Genomic DNA, 23988 nt, shown 5'->3' with positions numbered 1-23988 from the left:
CTGGACAACATTAAGGGCCTTTAAAACCACAAGGGTTGACCCCATAGCAGTTTGATTAGGTCCCACTTTTTTTTTTCTGGCGACAGGCAGACAGTAAGTTTACTTTTTTAGACATAGACACCTTACACATATTCCAAACAGAAAAACCAGTTATTAACCTTCTCATATTAATAAATGTATTCTTCATTGAAAGCTTATACATTTTTTGACAAAGTTGATAATGACTTAATAACAGGATCCATCATTCACAGGATATCCTAAAAATAAATGTATACATACAACAAAATCAATGTGGAATAAGATTTAAGCATGTCACTATGGAGTTAAGATACTAACAAAACACAGAATGATGACCCACCCTGAAAAAGCTGTTAACAAGGGATGTGGCAAAAATGACTTGATGCTGACATGATTTTCTTTTTCAGCAGTTGGGGAAGGGGGAAGGATATTACTCACTATTCTTGTCATTAACCTCAAATTATTTTTTTCATTACAACAACAACCCATTCCTACATAGCAAAATAAATGAATTGTTGCATTTATTTTAAATACCTATTTTTTATTTAAGACCTTATGGGACCTACAATCTAATACGTCTAATTGATAAAGTATACAAGAAATAATTTTGTATATTGTTAACAGTGGTTATGGGAACTAGGGAACGGTAGCTGCATGGCTGCGCACACTTTAAAAAATAGTTTTTAGAAGATTTCCTAATTAGGGTATCTTGTTTCATCTAATATCAATAGAGAAAAATGAAGAAGGAGGGAGGGTGAGTTCCTAGGGGCAATGGGAGATGAGATCAGGAAAAGGAGGAGGCAGCAAGGAGAGGATGCAGGGAGAGCACAAGGAGGAGACATAGTGGCAGCATAAAGATAGAAACAAAGATAATGGCCATAAGGCAGGATGCTGAGATCCGTATGGTCCCAGCTGCTGTCTTGCCACAGCTACTACCTCTGGTTGTTTCTCTGAAACTCTAATCCAGAAGGTCACCAGAGCAGGTAAGAAAGCGAGTATGAGTTTCTGAGGCCAACTTTACTAGAAAGGAAAAATGCTCATATCAGAATCTTCCTTGCCTTTGGTTTTATTTTCATAGACTCTTGATCTATGTATTGGTAGGTATACATATGTGAAATAAACACAAAGAACATATAGGAAAATGTTAAATGGTTTGGAAGTTAGTTTACAATCTCAACATGTTTCTATAAACATCCCTATAGCCTTTCCAAAACACATTATTTCTTGCACAATCATCCCTGCTAAGCAAATTGAAACAGACTAGGAACTAGACAGAAAATCTGCCCAATATAATAATGATTATTCTAATAATGATACTTTGAATTAATGGAACTCCAAGCTCATAAGGAATTTTGTTCACATAGATTAGCTCATGGATCAGAAAAGAGTGAGTACTGGTATATCCTTCTTTCCCAGTGTTTAAACTTGGGCAAGAGGAATTTAAAGTCATACAACTAATTAGTGGCCCATTTGTTACTTGAAACCAGATCTTATTTCACTTGTGACACCATAATACAGAATAAAATAACAATCCAGAATTTATAGCTGAATGAAAATCCCAAGATAGTACTTACTTTTAACAGACCTAAAGGCTTTCAAATAATTGTTAATAAAATTCAATTTGATATAATCTCATTGGCACTAAGTTGGTGCTGTATTTGATGGTTGAATGGAATAAATATTTTAAATGTATCTCTCTAGGCCGTAAAAGTTTTCTCTCGTTTGAGTTCTCTATTGCAAATTCACGTTTCTGTAAGACTTTAGGATGTCAGCAAAAGAGAAGGCAATTCTAAAATGTTCTTCTCAAATCCTGTTATTGATAATATTATAAAATGATTCAATTGACCCAATGAATCCAATATTTAATAGTAAATTACTATTATAAATACTTTTATATTAAATGTTAAAATGTATAAATATTAAATATGTGTTAATGACTAGCACAATATATGTGTTAAATAAATCTATATCCTTTATCAATTGCCTGAAAAGTTTAAGATATTCAATTTGTTATATATCTGATATTCTCACCCAATGTGGGGCTTGAATTTAGGACCCCCAGATTAAGAGTTGCATGCTATTCCAACTGAGCTACGCAGGCACCCCCAGGTAAGTACTACAGCTTTAAAAGGAGAATTCAAGAAAAATTTGTAACAAATCTAATTATATATATGATTAAAATTCAAATTGTTTCATATCCAAGCCCTCTAGGATAAACACGGTGAGAAAAGTTAAAACCAAAATAAATAAACAAATGATCAGAAAGCACTAATGATAACTGAATAATAATTAAATTGGTAGGAAATATAAAAATGTCTACAAACAAAGGTACACAAACAGAAATACATCTTCAGAGCAGAAGAGAGCACAAACTACAATAGAAACTCCATAAAACAATTTTTCACTTAATGAGTCTCTTTGACACTGCTGAAACAGTATTCTGGAGAATGGACTGAACCTGAAAAGTGTGCTTTTGAGTTCATGTTGTTTCCATTGCAAATATAAAAAGGAGACTCACACAGGCTAAGGAAATACAAGATATGCTCGGGAACACTGTTGGAAAATTCTCAAAGAGAATATCAGGAACTTTAAAGATCATAGACAAGTTATTTCCAAACTTAACCCTTTCCAGACAATGTTTCAAGCAAGCATTTCTAATATTTTTCTTCTAATTTTATTTTATCTAATTTTCTTTATGTTTATTTATTTTTTGAGAGAGATTGAGAGAGAGAGACAGAGACAGAGAGACAGAGGCAGAGAAGGAGCAGGGAAGGGGCAGAGAGAGAGAGAGAGGGAGACAACAGAATCCAAAGCAAGCTCTAGGCTCGGAGCTGTCAGCGCAGAGTCAGATGCGGGGCTCAAATCCACGAACTGTGAGATCATGACCTGAGCTGAAGTCAGATGCTTAACCGACTAAGCCACCCAGGTGCCCCTTTTTCTTCTAATCTTAAAAGGAACTGTTTAATTCCTCTACTTTAAGATATAATTGTTACACACCTTCTACTTTAATAACTGAAATTGCAATATGTTGTCACGGGTACAGATTACATTTTGATATTTTATGAATGTTCCTACCATCAAGCTACAGCTTTCACATTTTATGGAATTTGGAAGGTTATTTTTGAGAAATAAAACATTTAGTATTATAACCACAATAAATTTAAAGCAAATCAGTGTCAGACAATAACAACATTTGACACAAGCAAGAGGCTTTAAGAAAATGTACATCTATTTTTCCCCCACGATGTTATTTACTTCATCACAAAAACATTTGAAAAGAACCCACTCTATTAAAAAAAAAAAAAAAAAAAAAAGAAACACAAAACTTGCAACCAATGTACATCTGTGAGTCATTCACCAAATGCCTGATAAGCTCACCATGACCTATCACGTGTGGCTTCAAACTGACTTAGAGTCTTGTAATTGGACCTCTTCAGAAAACAACTAAGAAATTCAATAGCTCATGGTTTTAAAAATACCTAAACTTTCAATTTCCCATAATGCATTTTTTTTGCCAGGAAATTGGCATATAATAAGAGGTTATAAATTCAAGGTTTTTGTACCCTCATACTTTCTGTATTGCCATTTGGTTAGTTAGAATATGAATTTTCCTCAGATCACGTTTTTGACCAACTAGTGTTCTTTAAGTGTTCCTTTTCACTTTAGAAACTCCATTGTCATACTTGTCTCAAAGAGCTGATGCCATTCCCAGTCATAGTTCCCACTGATTGATACCTTACTATTTATCTCCTTTAGAATAATTTAAAGTGACAAAATGATAAATTTTATTTTTTGAGAACTTTCTATCATAACTGTGAAACATATAAAACAAATGATCTCATAATATTAAAAAAAAAAACTACATTAGATATGTAGCTGTATTATCCCAACTACAAATGAAGCAACCAAGGCTAACCAATAAGTTCATTAATTTATCTGTGGTCCCACAACTAATAGGTACAGAGATGGAGAACATCAAACCTAATAACATCTTTCCTTGAAATTCTCAAAAGGCACCAAATTCTGACTTATCTCAATATAACCTAATAGTAATTCAATATTGAGTACACAGGAAAGTGTTCATAAGTATGTTTTAATGCTAAGTGACTGTCCAAACTTTGAACAAAGTTACGTAGAATGAAGATTGCCCCATCCTCACAAATAACTTAATATAAAAGATGGTTCTTTGTACAACAATTAAAAAGAATTAAAAAATAGTACTCTTATCCAATTTATGGTGATAATAAACATCAAAATTAGTACTACTCATCATATAACTTGGCTCTTTTTAACAAAATAATTTCTAAACATTCTCTTTCTTTTTTTAAGGAAACATTCATTTTTATTTTATTTTATTTTATTTTATTTTATTTTATTTTAGAGACAGCTTGATCAGGAGACAGGGGCAAAGGGAGAAGGAGAGAGAGAGAGAGAGAGAGAGAGAGAGAGAGAGAGAGAGAGAGAGAGAGAAAGAAAGAAAGAAAGAAAGAAAGAAAGAAAGAAAGAAAGAAAGAATATCTCAAGCAGGCTCCACGTTTAGCACAGAGCCCAATGCAGTGCTTGATCCCAGGACCCTGGGATCATGATGTGAGTGGAAACCAAGAGTGGGATGCTCAACTGACTAAGCTGCTGAGGCACCCCTAAATATTCTCTTTCTCAATATGATAATATTTGGTATCACAGGGAAAATACAGGAGCCTATTTTGCTGTTCCCTATGTAACTACTTTGCAATGGAATTTCTGTCTTATAGAAAGAATCATTTCAGAAAAATAACAACTGGACTTATACTTTATTTATTTATTTATTTATTTATTTATTTATTTATTTATTTTTTTGCTCATTACACAATCATCTCTCCTTGTGATAAGTGGTGATTTCTAATGGTTTGCAGTTCATGAGGATGAGAGGTACATGAACCAATCACTCTGGTGGTAAAAATCATGATTCCTGGGGCGCCTGGGTGGCGCAGTCGATTAGGCGTCCGACGTCAGCCAGGTCACGATCTCGCGGTCTGTGAGTTCGAGCCCCGCGTCAGGCTCTGGGCTGATGGCTCGGAGCCTGGAGCCTGTTTCTGATTCTGTGTCTCCCTCTCTCTCTGCCCCTCCCCCGTTCATGCTCTGTCTCTCTCTGTCCCAAAAATAAATAAAAAACGTTGAAAGAAAAAAAATTTAAAAAAAAAATTAAAAAAAAAATCATGATTCCTATTGAGTAAAAAAATCCATATAACTCATGAAAATAGAAGCCATATACATGGGATCATACATTAAAAGAGTGCTCTTAACCATCAAACTTTCTGTATTATTTTCAACCTGGAAAGAAATTCAGGGAATGTACTGCATTGGCATTTTACCTAGAGGCAGACCCAAAGTGAGAAGTAGCACCATAATGTTGCTACAATGTAGGTTGGGTTCTTACTTAGTAGATGATTTTTGCAAAATAGTTTAGTACACATCTTTCAGGGAAGTTTTTCACTATAGATGTTATATGCATTTCTTGATATTAACTAATCAGAGTAGAAATAAGAGATAAAACTGAGTAAATTAGGAAAATATTTGAACATTTAGCTTCACTTTTAAGTTAATTACACCTATCTATCATTTATAGTCTTCCTTTGCACACCAAGTAGATGCTAAATCTTAATCCTAGTAAATGAAAATGCTACCTATTAACAACGTTGTCTACTTACGTCTAGAGCAGCCCAGGTGAAAGAATTATGGCTAAACTGAAATGTAGGAGTTTGTGTTCTAAGATAGACTCTATTCCCTCCTTACTAGTGGCATGGTTTAACTTAAATCTTTAACATCTCAGGAAAAATGATTTTTAAGGTCCCTCTGACTCTCAAATTCTGACTCTATAATCTCTTCTTCGATAAGTCAATTTATAATGTGTGAAATAAAATATCCTACCATTCTCAGTTTTATCCCAATTATATATCCTTTTAAAAAATGTTTTGCAACTACTCCCTGTAGCTTATTTTAGTCCCTTTAAATATGTAACAACTCGGCATTCACATGTCAATACAAGATGATGAGAAAAATAAATCTATCATTAATGAAAGTTAATTCTGCTAAATTCCTTTAAGTTAAAATCATCAGGAGAACTTAACTGGTCACAGAAAATGGCCATGTTTTCAAAAGAACTAATTTTATGACAAAATTCACCTCTTTGTGATTCTGAAAAATTTGTTGTACTTGAATTTTCAAATCACAACTTTCATTTTTTTTCTGATATGTATGAATAAACTTATTAGTACTATCCCATAAAGAGAATTAAAAGCAGTTTCTTACTACACTGAACATGTCATATGTGTGTGATGGTAGTGAGTGGCACGCATGGAGAAATAAACGGAAGTGATTCTACCTTTATCCAGAATTTTAAAACATCAAATGAGAAACTCAAACTAAAAAGTTGAAATGATAGAAATCCTGACAGGTAAATTGTGTTCAAGAAAACCTAGTTTTTAAAATAAATTTTGTGAGCACTCTGTAGAACCCCTGCCAAATAGACAGCTTCTTTTATTTGTATTATTGTTAAAAAAATGACTCACTGCTGTAATTTAGAAAATAATTCAGTCAGACTATACACAGGATGAAAATGTAAGAAAACAGATATTACCAAAAGAATGTATTCATTTGACGACTCCATAAGTATGTATCAAATCTTTAACTCATAAGTGTATAGTGTGTGTGTGTGTATGTGTGTGTGTGTGTATATGTGTGTATACACACATATACACACACACATATATATATTAACATATATGTATTTGTATACTTCCTGTAATAAATGTATATATATTTGTAAACTTCCCTGAAACTGAAGAACTATTTAGGTATCAAATGGTGTATTAGTACTTTAAAATATCTATTAATTAACTCTAAACAAATCAGGGATTTGCAATCAGAAACATTTATTTTAAAATCTCACTTGAAGTCAAAGCATAGACTAAAAGACTATATAAGCATTTGTAACACAGGCCAATATCCTAAGACATCTTAATATGAATATATATATATATATATATATGCATATATATATTTTATATAATATATACTATATATTATATAATATATACTATATATTATATATACTAAATACTATATAAGTTCTTACCAACTAGAAATCTACAATTTTTACACAGATAATTTCATTTACTTTTCAAAACAAATCTAGAGTGTCTCAGTTACTGATATCAGTTCCACGTCATAGAAAAGGTAAGTGAAATACAAGGACAAAAATTATCCAGCTTCTGAATACACAGCTTGTCAGAGGCAGAACCACAATTTCACACAAGTCTTCTAATTACAAACCTAGTGCCCATTACACTGTGCAAGAGAGCTACTTCCAAAAATTATAGGCAACACAAAATCAAATGATAAAAGTATTAATTAGGGAGACAAATAAAATTCTGTGGGGAGTTTAAGTAACAAGTGATCTTAAAATATGATGACCATTTTCTGAACTTCAAGAATTTAGAATTCGTTTGTTGGAGTTAATAAAATATAGATCAGAGAATCAACTGAAAACCCCAGAAGCACTATGAGAATTCAAAATTACAGTGGGGAAAAAAAGTAATATGTAGAAATCAATAACTTTCATATATATGCTAACACACAGCTATTAAGAGATAATAAGGGGGGAAAAAGGCCCTATTAGGATTTGTAGCACAAAAGATAAAAGAGCTAAGAAAGAATGCATTCACATAGAAGACTGAATTGAAGAAAGCTTTAACATATATTGAAAGACATACCATGTTCCTGGATAGGTAGCATCGATATCAAAAAAAAATGTCTTTTCTTTCTAAATTAATGTATAAGCTTATTATTGAATTCAAACTAAAATACCAGCATATGTTTAAAACACTATATAAATTCATTCAAAAGTTAATGTGAAGCAAACAAAACAAAGAGGAATAATCAGAAAAACTGAAAAAGAATAAGGTCTCAGATCACCAGAAATTAAAATATAATATAGAGACTCAAAAATTTTTTAAAAATGTATATTGAACAGATTCAAAGACCAAAGGAATAAAAAAGAAAGTACTGAAAAAAAAAAAAAAACCAACAAGACAGAGTGGGTATTTAGTATATTCTATTTAGTAAATAGAATAGTAAATAGTAAACTCCACGCAAATAGGAGTATAAATTCCAAATGGATAAAGATTCAAATGCAAAGAATAAAATAAAACAAAACAAAAATAATAAAACAAACAACAACAAGAATAATGTAAATCTACCAGAAGGGAAACTAAGCAATTTCCAATATAATCTTGGAGTAAAGAAGTCTTACTAACAATGGATCAAAATTCAGAAGCCATAAAATTAAAAAAAAATAAATAAATCCAACCATATAAACACAAAAACTTTTGGATGATAAAAGGCACCAAAAAAAAAAAAAAAAGACATGAGACAAATTGGGAAAAAAAATATATGCAACTAATATCAAAGGAAAGAGTGAGTCTCTATATGTGAAAAGTTCTTTGAAATCCATAATAAAAGGATCAACAATCCAACAGTAAAACAGATAAACAATATAACTCGTCCAAAGAAAAGGAAATAGAAATGGTTCTTAAACAAAGGAAAGATGTTCGGCATTCTTTAATACAATCTACGATGACAATGTGATAACCATTGTTTTTAAATCTATCAGCTTGGCAAAAAATCAAAACTTTATTGAATATTTGATGTTAAATTGTATTATTTATTCATAAACAATTTGTTCTCTCCCTTGCTATACTCTAAGGTGATGGAGTCTACTTCTTACCTCATTGACTTTGTCTTAAGACATGTTCTTTGCTTTAGACAATGGAATATGGAGCTTTCTGTATGAAAGATTCATTTGGCTCAGCCACCTCATCTTGTTTCTGTCTTTCTCCATGAGAATAGCATATACAAGACCAGGACTAGTCACCTCAGCCTAGATCTTACAATAGGAGGAGACATGGAGTCAAGGGTACTCCAGCCCAGTCCAATCAAGCCAACAAATGCAGCTGACCCCAGTACATCCAGAGCCCTCATGTAACACATACAAGAAAAAAAATCACAATAATTGTAATCCATTGATAGAGTGGGATTGTTTGTTACAGCAAAAGCTTACTACTATTTACAGTCTTGTTTGTGACTTAGGGAAACTGGCACTCTTGCATATTACTACTAGAAATATATATCAATATAACCTTTATGGATGGCAATTTGGAAATATCTACCAAAATTACAAAGCAAATTCCACTTCTGGGAATTTATTAGAGATATACTTTGACATGTGCAGAACGTTTTGTATCCAAAGTTAGTCACCGTAGAACAGCATGCAATAGCAGAGGATTGGTAATACCCCAAGGGTCTATTATTTAGGGGTACAACAACACAATGGTATACTATACAGCTATTTAAAAAAAAAGACTGTAACTATACACTGAATCACACACACAAAAAAAGATCTTCGGTAAATTATTGACCTATATTAAGGGCAAAACAAAATACATAACTGAGAACTGAGCATAGTATGCCACAAAATGTGTGAAAATAAAACATCCAGTTTCTTTTTGCTTGTATATGCATAAGAAAACAATGAAAGGACACATAAGAAAATAAAACAAAAACAATTATAATGGTGGGGCAGGGAGAGCTGGGAACTGACCAGATGTAAGATATGTGAGTTAAAACTTCTTGCTATATGGTTTTTTAGCTTTTTTTTTTTTTTCATTTTGAAGTGAATCCATTAATTTTTCAAAACAAGTTAAATATACATAAATCAAATTAGTTAAATAACATCTAATAGAACTAAAAACTCCCAAAGGGTTGCCTATAAACTATACATATTTCTCAGGTTCAGATAGGCAAACCCCATGCAAACATATTTGCAGAGGCCTATAATTAATATATAACATTTTTGTAATTAAAAAGCACTTGGGGCACCTTGGTGGCTCAGTCACTTAAGCATCTGACTCTTGATTTCAGCTCAGGTCCATGATCTCACGGCTGCTGCTGAGATCAAGTCGGGCTATACACTGACAGCATGGAGCCTGCTTGGGATTCTCTCTCTTTCCCTCTTTCATTCTGCCCCTCCACTGCTTGTGTGTACTCTCTCTCTCTCAAAATAAGTAGATAAAAACTTAAAAAAATGCTTTAAAATGCATTTTACCTGCTGGAAAAACCACAATTCTCATTTTTAATTATAATCCTCAATTTAAAGATATTTTCATAGAATATGATTTCAATTTCTGAAATAAATATTTCTTTAACTGAAATTCAAAGATCCCAGTGAATCTATTCTTGGGGATATGTAATTTTTTTCCCTTAAAAGAGGCTATATATAACTCAAGTTTGAGAGATGATAGCTGTATTATAAATCAAAATTCCTTAATATGGCATATTTGGCTCTGTCATGGTCTCCTTATCCAACCTTATCTCTCCCTACACACCATGAACTTCATTCTCCAACTACATTGCAGTGACACAATTGGAGGCAAACAGCCTGCTATTTCTTCTCTTCAATGCTTTTGGGTGAAATGTGCATTACTCCTAAAATATTTTCCACAGTCCCTTACCTCAATTTATCAGCCTAATTTCTACTCATCCTTCATAGTTTGTTGAAGCATCAGATCCTGTTGGAGTCTTGGTCCCTAATTTGTTATTCTTCTTGGGACTCTCACAATACTCAGTAGAATGGAAGTTCCCACCATTTCCCCCTAAGCTCTATAAAGGTAGACACTGCATCATGTCTATCCTACAGATCATTTCAAAGTTCTGTAGTTCCCACTGCATTCCCGATATAAGGAAGAAACTCAGGAGATTTCAATATCATACATTTGTGTGGGTACTGGGTATCACGAGACATTGCCCAATCTGTTTCCCCAAAATGAAACCTGCTCCCCCGTCATCATCTTTACATCTGAGTTTAAGTATCACTTCCTGGGAAAAAGACTTCCCTAGACCAGGATTGAAGTGTGGGAGAAAATATGGTAGAGTATCGAAATCCACGGACAACAGTGGTGGCATGAACAGCAGGTTGGAAGTTGGAATTTCTTTTGGAGAAAAAGTGATGTTACATTGAATTTGACATAGAGATTTCCAATTCAGAGGTGGAATTATTAACAATGTCCTGAAAATATAGGAAAAGCAGACTTTATTCCATAAGTAAGTTCTAAAAGCTCTTTTATAAGATGAGTAAAGCACTTAACTACAAAGGATAAAGTTTTAAAAAGGACAAACAACATAATGATGATTTTTTTAAAGAGGCCTATTTGAAAAACCATTGATTTTGGCAATTAGGTGACCATTGATGAGAGATGTTCTTAAAACACAAGAACAGAGTTAGTTCATCTCTTGTAAGATGAAATCATAAACTCTATAGCCTTCCTTTACCACTCTGGAAACACACACAAACATACACAGAAATATTTTATTCCTTTCGACAAATAAAATTCTAGAAACAACATAGGAATTGCACCAGAAAAAGGAAAATATCAACTGAAAGCACACTCTAGGAAAAATAGACCAGTGAGGAAAAAAATGTTGAAATTAAAAAAATATCTGAAGTTTTTGAGAAAAAATAAACTAGTCACCACTTTCATAACATAATGGCCTTCTTTATTAATTTAATAATGGCAATAATCCCTGTCAAATACAACTGCCATCCCAGTTTTCCATGTGTCCAGATGTTATTTTGGCAATTAGTCAGTCACTGCCATTTTTATTGCATTTAAAGTGATCAAGTATGCAGTTGCCCACTGTTGTCCTTTTCTTCCAGTACAAAGGTTTGAATCTTATTTTTGATCTAAAAATATTCCATTTATATCTCTTTGTTGATAGATTTTCCTGTAGCTTTATTTCAAGGTCCTGTAGAAATCATTAGTGACATTATGCCAAGGGCTGAACCTCATAAGTAAGCAACCTGAACAGTTTGATTCACTGAAAAACCAACCTACAATTCACTAAAAGAAAATGTAATAATGATCTTGTCCAATTAAAACTGTTAAATTAAATGGAGAGAATCTAATGATTTCCCCTTATCATTCTGATATTCTGGAAGCATAGCAGGGGAACAATAAATACCAACACATATATTAAAGATGCCTACTCTGTTTTAGTTTAAGAAAAGCAAGCACATTCTTTTAAAAGAAAACTGCACCATTACATAAGGGGCATTCTAATGGAAGCATCCAAGGGCAAATAAGGGCAAATAACCTCCTTTTAATTAAAGCATACTTAAATAATTTCTTAAGCCAGTTTAACAAACAGAAAGCTACCCTTTTAACATGTTGAAGCACAAGAGAAAATAAGGATGCTGCCTGAACATAAGACTAGTTATGGCAAATGCAAATAGACGTCAGTTATGTTCTATAAATTCAAAAATAATAAATTTACCTCGTTTGTCTTTTTCTATAATTCCTGTCAAATACATATAGTCATGCTTTTCTGTTACATATGTGCAGTTCTGTCTGCATACCTGCAGTTTAAGAAACTATAAAAGCAGACGCAGAATTCACGGAATTGTTCTTGATCCCTGAATCTGACATATCCATATAAGAGCAAAAGTCAGTTATTGGGGGAACTAGACCGGTTAATTTAGTGATCTGACCTTAGAGAGCTTTCAGAGACAATGCTCAGTAGGATTACCACAACTGAGATATCTTGAGTCTAGCAGGCATGCATGAACAAAGTACAAAAAGTTGGAAGTAAGTTTGAGTCGATGGATTGTTTTTGCCTTTGAAATGTATACTATTTACTTAAGTGTTCTGCAAATAAAACCCATTGATAATAAATTAGTTATAACTGGTCAATAAAAATCTAAAGCTGTAATGCTCAAACTTTTTAGCCTTAAAACACTTCCTCAAAAACAAAAACAAACAAAACTTAGGTAGAAAAGAGAAAAAAATAAGGGTAAGTTTGTGTGTTAGGGATTGGAGCAAGGGAGCAAGGGTAGAACAGAAGAGGATTCTAACCTCTCTCTTCAAAGCACGGGTAGAAAAGCGTCACACCAAAATAATTCTAAATGTCTGCAAGAACAAATTAAGACCTACTATGGGAGATAAATATAGGAGTATTAATATAATATAAACTAGATATTTATAAATATTTTATAACATATACCATAAAATGGCATTTTTTATCACAAGTTTACCCTTTCCCCATATCTATTATTTTTTTGCTATCCTAATATGCTATATGACTGTTAATTGTCACCCTTATTTCCCACATTTATATGTATTCTTCAGAAACACTTATTTACTATCCCCCTTGCTTACTTTGCGACCAATCTCCTGGCAGAAAAGACACACCTAAGTTATTAAGTATTTTATGCTTTCCTGAAAGATACACAGCTGTCCTGTTAGCATAGGGGTTCCAGTGTAAGATGTTAGGAGAAACAGAACATGTTCATAACCCCTCCTAGCCAACCTGGAAAAGGAAGCTAACATGTGACCTGATATACTCCTAGAGCAGACTGTTAACTGTTTGGATGTGTGAGGTCCAGCATAACATGGGTGCTTCCCTAAGTTTATATTCCCTGAGGATGTGTGTGCATGTGTATGTGTATACACACACATATATGTTTTATATATACATACATATATGTTATATACCAGGTCACCCAATACGATCATTTATCTCAGTGTTTTTCAAGTATTTCATGCACCTCAAATAGAAAGGTTTATTCGACTATTTAAAATATAACTGTATGTTCATATAAATATACACATATGGGCATGTATACACCTATAAAATTCAAAGTATATGTACATGTTTCCATCAAGTTTGGCCCACCTGGAGAAATCTTTGACAGCAACCCATAACATCAGGAAGCTGGTGGCCTGAGCTTGCAAAGAACTAGACTGAAGAAGCATCCACTCGGGGCGCAGACCTCGACAAGAACCAAGGCCAGCACCAGAGCAAACCTGGCTAGTGGCCCCTTCCTGACAGCTCCAGCATGGGCAGGCCATGAAGGGAACATGGCTGGTGTGCGCACAGACATCCACAACGTGCCTTGCGTGGGGTAGCACTGCCTCATTGGTGACGCTGTCGGCCAACTGCCCTTTCCATGGAGCCTGTGTAACTTATCCACATCCAGAGTCCAGAACAGATGGTCATTAGCATGTACGGTGGCCTGAATACCAAGAGTGGCCAATATCAAATCTAGTCTCAGGTGGCCTGCACTCTCATGTTTGAGACAAAGACCTAACTTGCTTATCAACCTGTCCTTTGGTTTTATTGAACACTTAAGGTTCAATACTGGCTGCCAGATCACGTTGGGTGACTGTCAGATCCTACCTGGAAAACACCAGCACCCACAACCAAGTGATGGTGGGGACCTCAGGAAGGAAGACCAGAGGTAAGCACCCCAGCACTAGACAATTTCCTGGACAAATTGTGAACTCACCCTCGACATACAGGCTTATGATTCCCTTGTGATACTTCCCAGGTAATAAATAACCACAACCACTGGGAAGATGCGCAGTTAAGCACATGCTTACAGCCTTCCAGTTGGTTTTGTAGCACCTTGAGAGGCACTGGCTGACCACCGTGATATTCAGCCTTCTAAGTTTTGAATTGTCCATTACTTGATGCAGATTATTTCATTACTTAGTCAAGATTTCAAAGAAAACAGAAGAAATATCCTTTTGGATATTCAGTTTTCTGACTTGAGGAGTAATAGTGTGGGGGAAGAAGAGATAGGAAACGAACACCCTTTTTCTTCTCCTTCTCCCCCCATTTCTTCCTGTCTATTGCAGGGGGGAACCCAAAAAATAGACAGATTAGATAGATAGATAGATAGATAGATAGATAGATGATAGATAGATAAATGCGTTAAGAAGTTTGCTTGAGTAAATGGTCTGTGCTGGACTTTTTTTTTTCTTTTCCCTTCCCACATAAAGGAAAGGAACAAGTTTGTTTCTCTCGCGGCAGAAACTGAAAGGGAGAGAATTCCATGCCGTGATTGTCACAAACATCTAAGTAATAAGTTTTATATTTCAATGCATTTTATATATCAAAAATAAACACATTGAACCAAAGTAGTTTATTTGAGAAGTGAAACTACATAAATGGCAATGAAGAAAAAGATACTGAACTGCCTAGTAAAGTTAATTAAAACTTATTAATGTAATGAGTAAATAGGCCCATTTCTGAACATTGGCACTTTAGGTCCATGATAGGACAAATTTTAGGCAATATGCATGCTGAGTACATACTTATTTATAATTCATATGCATTGATTGAATTATATACCAAGATCTCAAAAGCAATACACTGCCGAAACACAAACATTTATTATGCGAAGTCAGAGAACCTAGGTTCAAGTCATAATTCTGCTTTGACACCTCTGATCCTCAGTTGCCTCATTTGTAAATTGGGAATGATAACAATGCCTATCTTTCAGAAATGATATAAGTATTTAATATGACCATATACATAAAAAATGCTTTGTAAACTGTGAAATGCAATGTGTTAGCAGTTATTACAGCCAATAAGGTATTGTTTATAAACTTAGAAAAGTAACTCCAATGCATAAAATAAATCACACAAAGTCCTATGTAAAATGACCTCTTTCAATAATACCACACTTCATACCAGTGATTATATTTTCCTCTTGAGTGAATGATGCTGAAAAGAGCAATAAGATGCTTTGCAGCAGCTGTGTATTTAACCCATAGTCAATTATTTTCAGATTGTTTATGTTGCATACAATGCATATCATAAGAAAGGAAACAAAAACATTAAGATTCTGAAATGAGCTTGTAAATGTTAAGATTATTTAAGCATTTCATTTATTATACGATTTATATGATGTATAGCATAAGCATACACACAGAGTAAGGAAATGAATTTGAAAAGTCAACACTAGGTGGGTCCATAGTAATGAACTGAACATTTCAAATTGAAATGTGAGAAATGTCTCTGTTTAAAATAGATGCATTGCAGCTCAAAAAAAAAAAAAAAAGCCAATTGAAACGGAGCAAAATGAAAAGCTGAACTGGTATTTTAAGAGGCATTTAAAACATATGTAAATAGGAAATATTAAAAAGTAACTAAATATGCAAAATATTCTAAATTATTTTAATTGGATGATTTAGTATCTGCCAAAACAGTTTCCTTTCATAAAATCATACAGACAACATACAACATAGAGTAGAGATAGGGAGATAGTGTTTACTCTATACCTAATAATTTCACAATAATTTTAAGCCAATGGACATGAGAAAAACTATGCATTTTATTTCTGTAATAAAACTTTGTAGGATAATAGGATATATGTAAAAAAGAATGTCTTGGTATAAGAGAATGAGAAATTGGAAAGACTTCTTAATCAAATATTAGTAATAAGAAATTTAAATGACTACTAATATAAACAGATTTATATTTTCCTATATGTCTGTATCCTCATATTGTCCTAGCTTTGATGTTCCTAGTTTTGAAGAATATGAAGTTCTGTTTTGTGGCTGAAAAGATACCTGTGATATTAAGGATATTACAATATACACATCAAGGATAATTGTAGCTTCTGTTTATTAAGTATTACTAATAGCAAAGCTTTGTTACAAATATTCTTCAACCAGCCCTTTGAGGGAGGCATTCTTGTTAGTATCATCCTGATTAGAGTACACAATCAGAGATACTAAGTAACTTCCCAATGGTCAAATAGTACATGGCAGAACATAGATTCTACAAACCTCTCTAGTACTGGATCTTGAATCTTTTTCAGCCAAACTTCCTCAAAACAATGTCGATGCTTGCTGTTACCATTTAAACACCTTACTTTCACTGCTTAATGAAATATAGTAGGGCTTCACCCAGTGGTGCTAAAACTACAATTTCTTTTTTTTTTTTAATGTTTATTTATTTATTTTGAGAAAGAGACTGAGAGAGAGAGCGAGAGAGGGAAAGAGAGCATGCACAAGTGGGGGAGGGGCAGGGAGAGAGGGAGAGAGAAGATCCCAAGCAGGTTCCACACTGTCAGCAGAGAGCCCAACGTGGGGCTCAATGCCACAAACTGTGAGATCATGACCTGAGCTGAAATCAAGAGTCAGATGCTTAACCTACTAAGACACCCAGGTGCCCCCCAAAACTACTATTTCTAAGATTAACAATGACCTCCATGTTACCAAACCTAGTAGAAATTTCATTTTTTCCACTACATGACCTTGGCCAAACCTTCCTTGAAACAGTTTCTTCTCTTTATTTCCATTACTACAGGGCCCTATTTTTCATCACAGTTCTCTGTCTACTTTTTTGGACTTTGAGTATTGTTCCTTCTATGCTCAACGTTTGAATGATGGAGCTGCTTGGTCTGAGCATCAATTCTAACTATTCTCTCTCCCATGGACAAATTCATTTCATCTTTTTATTTTAGTAACATGTACATATCAAGACTCCAAAATAATATTTCTATCTCAGACCCCTCTTCTAACTTTATATTATCTCCACTGGGATGTCTTATGGGTACCTCAAACTCAGCATGTCCCCACAGTAAACCCATCCCCTTGCTACTCTCCCCTCTAATTTTTCTGTCATGATAAATGGAGCCTGACATCCACTCAACTGTTTGGGCCAAGGCTAGGATTCAGTTATTCTTGACACTCTCCTCTCCCTTTGGCTCCCAAATCTGCTTTATCTGCAAGTCTTTCTAGTTCTTTTTCTTAAATATATATCTTGAATCATTTAATTGTCTCTAATGCCACTGTTGCCACAATAGTCCAAAGCATTATCATCTGCTAAAATACTATAATTTCTTCTTAGTCTGTGTCTACCTACTCATTCTCTCCAATCCATATTTTTTCCCCACACAATGCCCAAACTGATGCTCTTCAAACAAAAAATCTTATCGTGTTCTTTCCCAGGCATAAAATTCTTCAGTCTTTACCTTTTCCTTAGAATCAAATCCCTAACATTTACTATAGTCTACACAATGTCTCTTTATTGCTACCGAGCTCCAGTCACAGCACTTTATCTCTGTTACCAAGATACACTAAACCTTTTCTGAAAGAAGGTTTCTGTCCTCTGCTATTTTTTCTGTTTGTAATCATGTTTATCCAAATTTATATTTGGCTACTGTCTACTTACACTCTACTTCAACTTAAGTTCTACTTCTTCAGGGTAACTTTACTTCCCAGCTAAGCTAGCTCAACCTAGTTTTCATTGTTGGAGCATTGCTTGCTGATTATTCCACTTATTTTCAAGGTGAAAAATGATAGCTTCATATAGTGAAAAACTTCCAAATATATTCAGCAATACTAGAGCTAAAGTCAGGCACCATTTCAGAGATGGCTGGGTATGCCTCCAGCTCGCAAATCTTCTGTTTCACTACCAACCTAGCAAACACAGTACAAATATTTTGTATGATACAAAAGGGCACAAGTGTGAGGACACGCTCCACAGTGACTTTCTAGTAAGAAGGAACTCTGAAGTTCTGGGGTCAACTGAGCCCTCCCCCAGCTAAGTGAGTCATTTAGCAACCTGGAGAAGCCCCGAAGCCTTTTATAGCATAATAGCATATCTGCATGCACAGGTTCACCCTAACATGTTACACATTCTTGCTGTGTAACAGTTCATCACAGCAGCATTCTGTTTTACATTGCCACATTAGTATCGTGTATGCCACAGACTATCACAGGGACAGAAACATAACTCCCTTCCTCCTAACAAAGGAGCACCTAACAGACTTTTGGCTTTTTAACAACTATATTGAGTTATAACTCACATACCATGAAATTCACCCACTTAAGGTATACAATTCAATTGATTGTGGTGTATTACATTATCAATTTTTTTACTTGTGGCTATATATATATATATATATATATATATATATATATATCTCATAAAATTTACTATTGTAAGTATACAATTCAGTGGCATTAATTACGTTCATAGTGTTGTGCAACCATTACTATCATTTATTTCCAAGATGTTTTCTTCACTCCAAACAGAAACCATTAAGTAATAATTCCCCATCCTCTCTTCCCTTTCAGCCTCTGGTAACCTCTAATCTACTTTCTGTATAAATTTGCCTAATATAGGTATCTAATGTAATCATACTGTATTTGTCCCTTGTATCTGGCTTATTTCTCTTTACATGTTTTTAGGGTTCAGCCATACTGTAGAATCTATCATTCTTTTTTATGGCTAAACAATATTCTATTGTATGGGTGCACCACGCTTGCTTACCCAATCATCTGATGATGGACACTGAGAGTGTTTTCACATTTCGTCTATCATGAGTAGTGCTGCAGTGAACACTGATTTGCAAGTACGTATTCAAGTCTCGGTTTTTGGTTCCCTTGGGTACTTAACACTGGGTTGAGTTGCTGGATCGTATGGTCATTCCATCCAGTTTTTTGAGAAACTACTCAGCTGTTTTCCATAGCATTCCTACCAGCAATATAAGAGGGTTCCCATTTCTCCACATTCTTCCCAATACTTGTTATTTTTCTGGGTTTTCTTGTTTGTTTGAATCTTTTGGTGTTTATTACAGCCATCCTAGTAGGTGTGTCAGCTGATGCATTTTTTTGGTGCAACGAATACAAATTTATCTAGGGAGATTACCACTGCAGTTACCACTAGCCCTTCTTCTACAGTGCAGAGATTTTGCTTTAAATACATATAAATTAAACACAAAAAGCATATAATTGACTCACAGATGGCAAAGCTGTGTAGATATTTTTTTTCAAAAAATATCTTTTCACAAAAGAGTAGAATAATCAATTTTGAGCCTTTTCATTAATTCTCATATTTTGGAGAATGAGCTAGAATATGCAAAATCCTTTACCCATCTCACGTCTGTTAAGTAATTTGACAGTTTACATTTTTGGGGAGGGGCAAAATCAACATAGATTGAGAGCTACTAAGTGGTAAACACTGTGCCTGTGCATTTATACCCACTAAATTATATATTCCTCAAGATACAAAATAATAGGTAGTTTTATATTCTCATTTTATAGATGAAAAACTGAGGCTCTAAAAGGACCATATTTATAAAAAAAAAATGGAAAAACTAAATGCTTCTCAAAATATTACCACAGTTATTCATTTCTATAATCAATTAATATGTATTATGCATTTAATGAAATCTTACATATTACAAAACTAAAAAGCTAAGACACTAAACATATCCAAACATATCCTGGAGAATTATAATTTTTTTCTTTCTTCTTTTTGGTTTGTATGTTTTTGCTGTAGTCATTGACATTAACATTGTTTATCTTAATGACTTGAACAAAATTCTGCATTCTCCTTCTGAGTTAAAAGGAGAAAAGTTTACCTAGATATGATCTAGTATTAAAAGATGAAGGGATTATAGGGGGAATAATCATCATAGATAGATAAATTCACAAGCAGCCAATCTTCTTTCCTTTTAAACTCTAGATTATGATCTTCCTAAAAACAATTAGGTACATGATTAGTTCTCTGAAATCCCTAGGTTTCTAGGCAAGAATGGTAAGAAGATAGTATAGAAAGAGAATGAATCATTTTGTAAGAAAAAGAAAGAGTAAAGTAATTTGTGGATTCATAATTTTAAAATGAATGGATTGATGCAGAAAAGGAAAAACAAATGATTAAGGATCAAGTTTGGGTGATACTAAAATGATGGAAAACTAGTAGAGAAAAAAATTAGAATTAGAATAAATTAATAAAAACTTGACATGTGTTAGGAGAAAAGATAATATTAAGGAAGAAAATTATCTAGGTATGTTTGGGAAATTACCTATAAAAGGAGGTTGGCAAAAAGAAGCTAAAATATCAATCTAAACATAAATCTCTTCTATTTAAAGATAAGGTAAAGTAAACCACTTCTATTTCACCATACATCTGCCTTGTATTAAATTTGTTACAAAAATAAATGAATGCCCATTAGTCATTTTTTACTAATATGTATACATTCTAAACTAGTCACTAGAAATAGGCATATAAAATGGAAAATGTTCAAATATTTTATTGAAATAAAAGTAGATTTGCAAAATTTTTAAAATGTTATATAGATAGCATAAGAACACCATCTAAAACTTCCTTTATTGGTTTTTCATCTTAATGACAACTCAGTACAGTAACATTAGAGCCAAACCTGACCATAACAGTTAAGGTGAATTTGATGTGCTTATATAAAAAAAAAAAATTAAAGCAGGACTAAGTATAAATATGAAAGAACAAATACCCAGTTGATTGATTAGGGTCCTATGTATTCTCTATATCCAGATCTAATCTTTTTTTCTTTTTTTTTTTTTGTCATTTCTGTTGGTTGGTTAGTTGGTTGGTTGGTTAGTTGTTCTGAAGTATGGTTTGTTTTTTCTTCATTATAGTCAGCAGTGCCCTGCTATGAGTCATTTGTTTGTGTTTAGAAGCTTTGAAATTTTATGTGTTTCCTTCTAGTGGGACAGTGTGATGTCACTGGCCATGGGTTTTTGAGAAAACTGTCTAGGTTTATATCCTGTCTCTGCTGCTCATTAGCTATGCTCTGTGCCTCAGTTTAACCATCTCTTAAGTAAGACTGATAATAAAAACTATTTGGTAGGGTTACAGTGAGGATAAAATCAATGAATATGCATAATGTAAGGATTTTACTCATAGTATGCACTATTTAAGTTTTTCTATTAAGACAAGAAAGGAATTCAAACACTTTATACTCTGAGACTTGTGTTTAATCCACCATGTTACTTAACCTAACAAAAGTTATCCTTCTCAGCTTACTTGTAAGTAAAGTAGCACGGGTAAATTAGGATTAGCATATTCCTTCCAGTTATACACATCAGCCTCCAATATAGATCATGTAACTCATTTTACCTATTAAGCACACCAATGAGTAAAAAAGGCACATATTTATATAATCGTTTTAAATTTAAAGAACAGATTTTTTTTTTATTCAACACTTATTTGTTGACTCTCTTGAAACAGCTGACTTTAAAATAAATGAGAAACAATTTAAAGTCCTTCAGAGTATGGAAGGCAGTGAAATCCTTAGACAGTCATAAAGTAGCATTTTCTGAACTGCTAAAGAAAAAAAAAACGGTCTGACTGAAATTAAATAAACCTAAAACCGATTTTGTCAGAATTGTTAAGAAACTGACAACAGGCAGTTTGACTAATCTTGAGGAAATGGTTGAACAGTTTTTAAAAAGTTTTAGTCACTTACAGACTATGTCTGTATTTCTATTAGGTGAACACTATATACATATATATATACATATATATATATGTATATATATATATATATATATATATATATATATATATATATATATATTTGGAAAAAGAAGGAGGAGGAAGGTAAGAAAGAGAAGAAAGGGAGAGAAATGAAAGTTAGCAGAACCTAAGAAATAAATCCAGGGATTAGCCTAATATTAATCATTTTATTGACAAGCAGATGAACTTTTGTTAAGCCTAGAAATCATACGAGTATAAGTAGATTTAAATAATGAAAGGAATATTACCTAGGAGGTGACTTGGAAGTCCTTTAGACATTCATTTGTAGGTGGCTTTATAGATGTCAAAAAAGTGGGTAAACTATGTCTGTCATTATAATGATACATTTAGTCCCTTTTATATGCCTGGGGTGTACAACAAAGAACATCAAACCCACCGAAGAGACCCTTTATTCACTGTCAACGCGCTCAGTGTTTAAAAACAAAATAAAATAAAACAGCAACTTTTATAAAAATCTGATGGCTTAGAAGTAGAAGAATAAACTGTTGTAAAAAGCAAATATAGGAGAAAAAGATGGGAAAGAAGTTAGAAGAAAGAGGCTTCAGATTCTATGAAATGGGTTCTTTTCCCAAATATAGTAAAAGACTCTCTTGTGACTGAACTTTGTATGTAACCTCAGTACCTTCTCTGAAATATCATTCAGTTCATACTTGGATAAACATTATTTGGGAATGAGAAATAGGTACAACAGCAAGGAAATAAGATTTGTATTACGAGACTGTCATCTATAACTTAATGTTAATTAATTTAGTCAAGATTAATTTCTTCCCACTTTTCTTTGAAATCCTCAACACAATATGGAGAGGCTCAGAGGGGAAGTAGTAAGGGATAATTTTTGAATTTGGAACAAGGTATAAAGTGATTTTGTGCTACTTTATCACAACCTCAGCTCCCAACTCCCAAAAAAGTAAAGTCAATGAGACTGAAGTTTGTAAACAGAAAGTGGTATAATAGAAAAATGTGAGGATGTATAACAAGAGGCTGAAAGTGTTGAGGACAAAATAATCTCATTATTTTATCTATACCACCCCCACCTAAGAAAAGGAAAAGGAACAAGTGCTTTTCTTGTCTCTCTTGAACCACAAGTACCCCTGACTAGCATTTCTAAACTTGTTTGACCTACAGCCCAGATACTAATTTGTGGATTAAATAAGCTTTTGTGGGCTGGCCAGTTATCCAAAAAAAAATTCATGATTTTATTTCTGTAGGAAAATGTGTTGTGAATTCCAAATTCCAAACAAACTATTTGAAACAACCTGTTCACAAGTTTGGGACAGCTTGCACACTGTGTGTTTTGGATTTATGAAGTTAAATGACACCTTACTGGATAAAAACGTATTATGACATGTGATTCATATAACTATTATTAATCTTCAATAAATTCTGCCGGAGTAAGTACCCTAAGGTGTGCTAACTTAATTTAAACCTCTGTAAAATGTAGCTGGTAAATTTCCAAGAACAGATTGACTCACGATATTTTCAATGTCCAAAAATTTGTCTTTTAGTCATAAAGTAAAGAAAACCATGTTGCATATTTCAACACTTATGTCTTCAATCTAAAATAAAAATGAAATCCAAATGTAGCCAATATAAAAAATGAGCCAATCAAGAATATCAAAGTTTAAAACTGTTTCCTTTGATTTATTTTTAATATAGGAAATAAAACTTTGTAATTAATAATAGAAAGCATGTACAGTTTTAATTATACATAAAAACTAAAACATAAGGCTGTAGATAGATATTCCCAAAATACCATTACTTGTTATTGCCATATACATC

General features: G+C 33.4%; 1 protein-coding gene across 9 annotated transcripts in view; it reads right to left on the bottom strand.

The window, feature by feature from the left end:
• Window positions 1-23988, bottom strand: part of SOX5 (SRY-box transcription factor 5) — a 1011059-nt gene that overhangs the window by 411666 nt on the left and 575405 nt on the right. The gene's annotated exons all lie outside the window — the stretch shown is intronic.

The sequence above is a fragment of the Panthera pardus genome, unplaced genomic scaffold (assembly GCF_024362965.1).
Source record: "Panthera pardus isolate Hobbes unplaced genomic scaffold, ASM2436296v1 HiC_scaffold_6, whole genome shotgun sequence".
Lineage (NCBI taxonomy): Eukaryota > Metazoa > Chordata > Mammalia > Carnivora > Felidae > Panthera > Panthera pardus.
The sequence above is the reverse complement of the archived record's forward strand: the minus strand, read 5'-3'. Positions and strand labels throughout refer to the sequence as shown.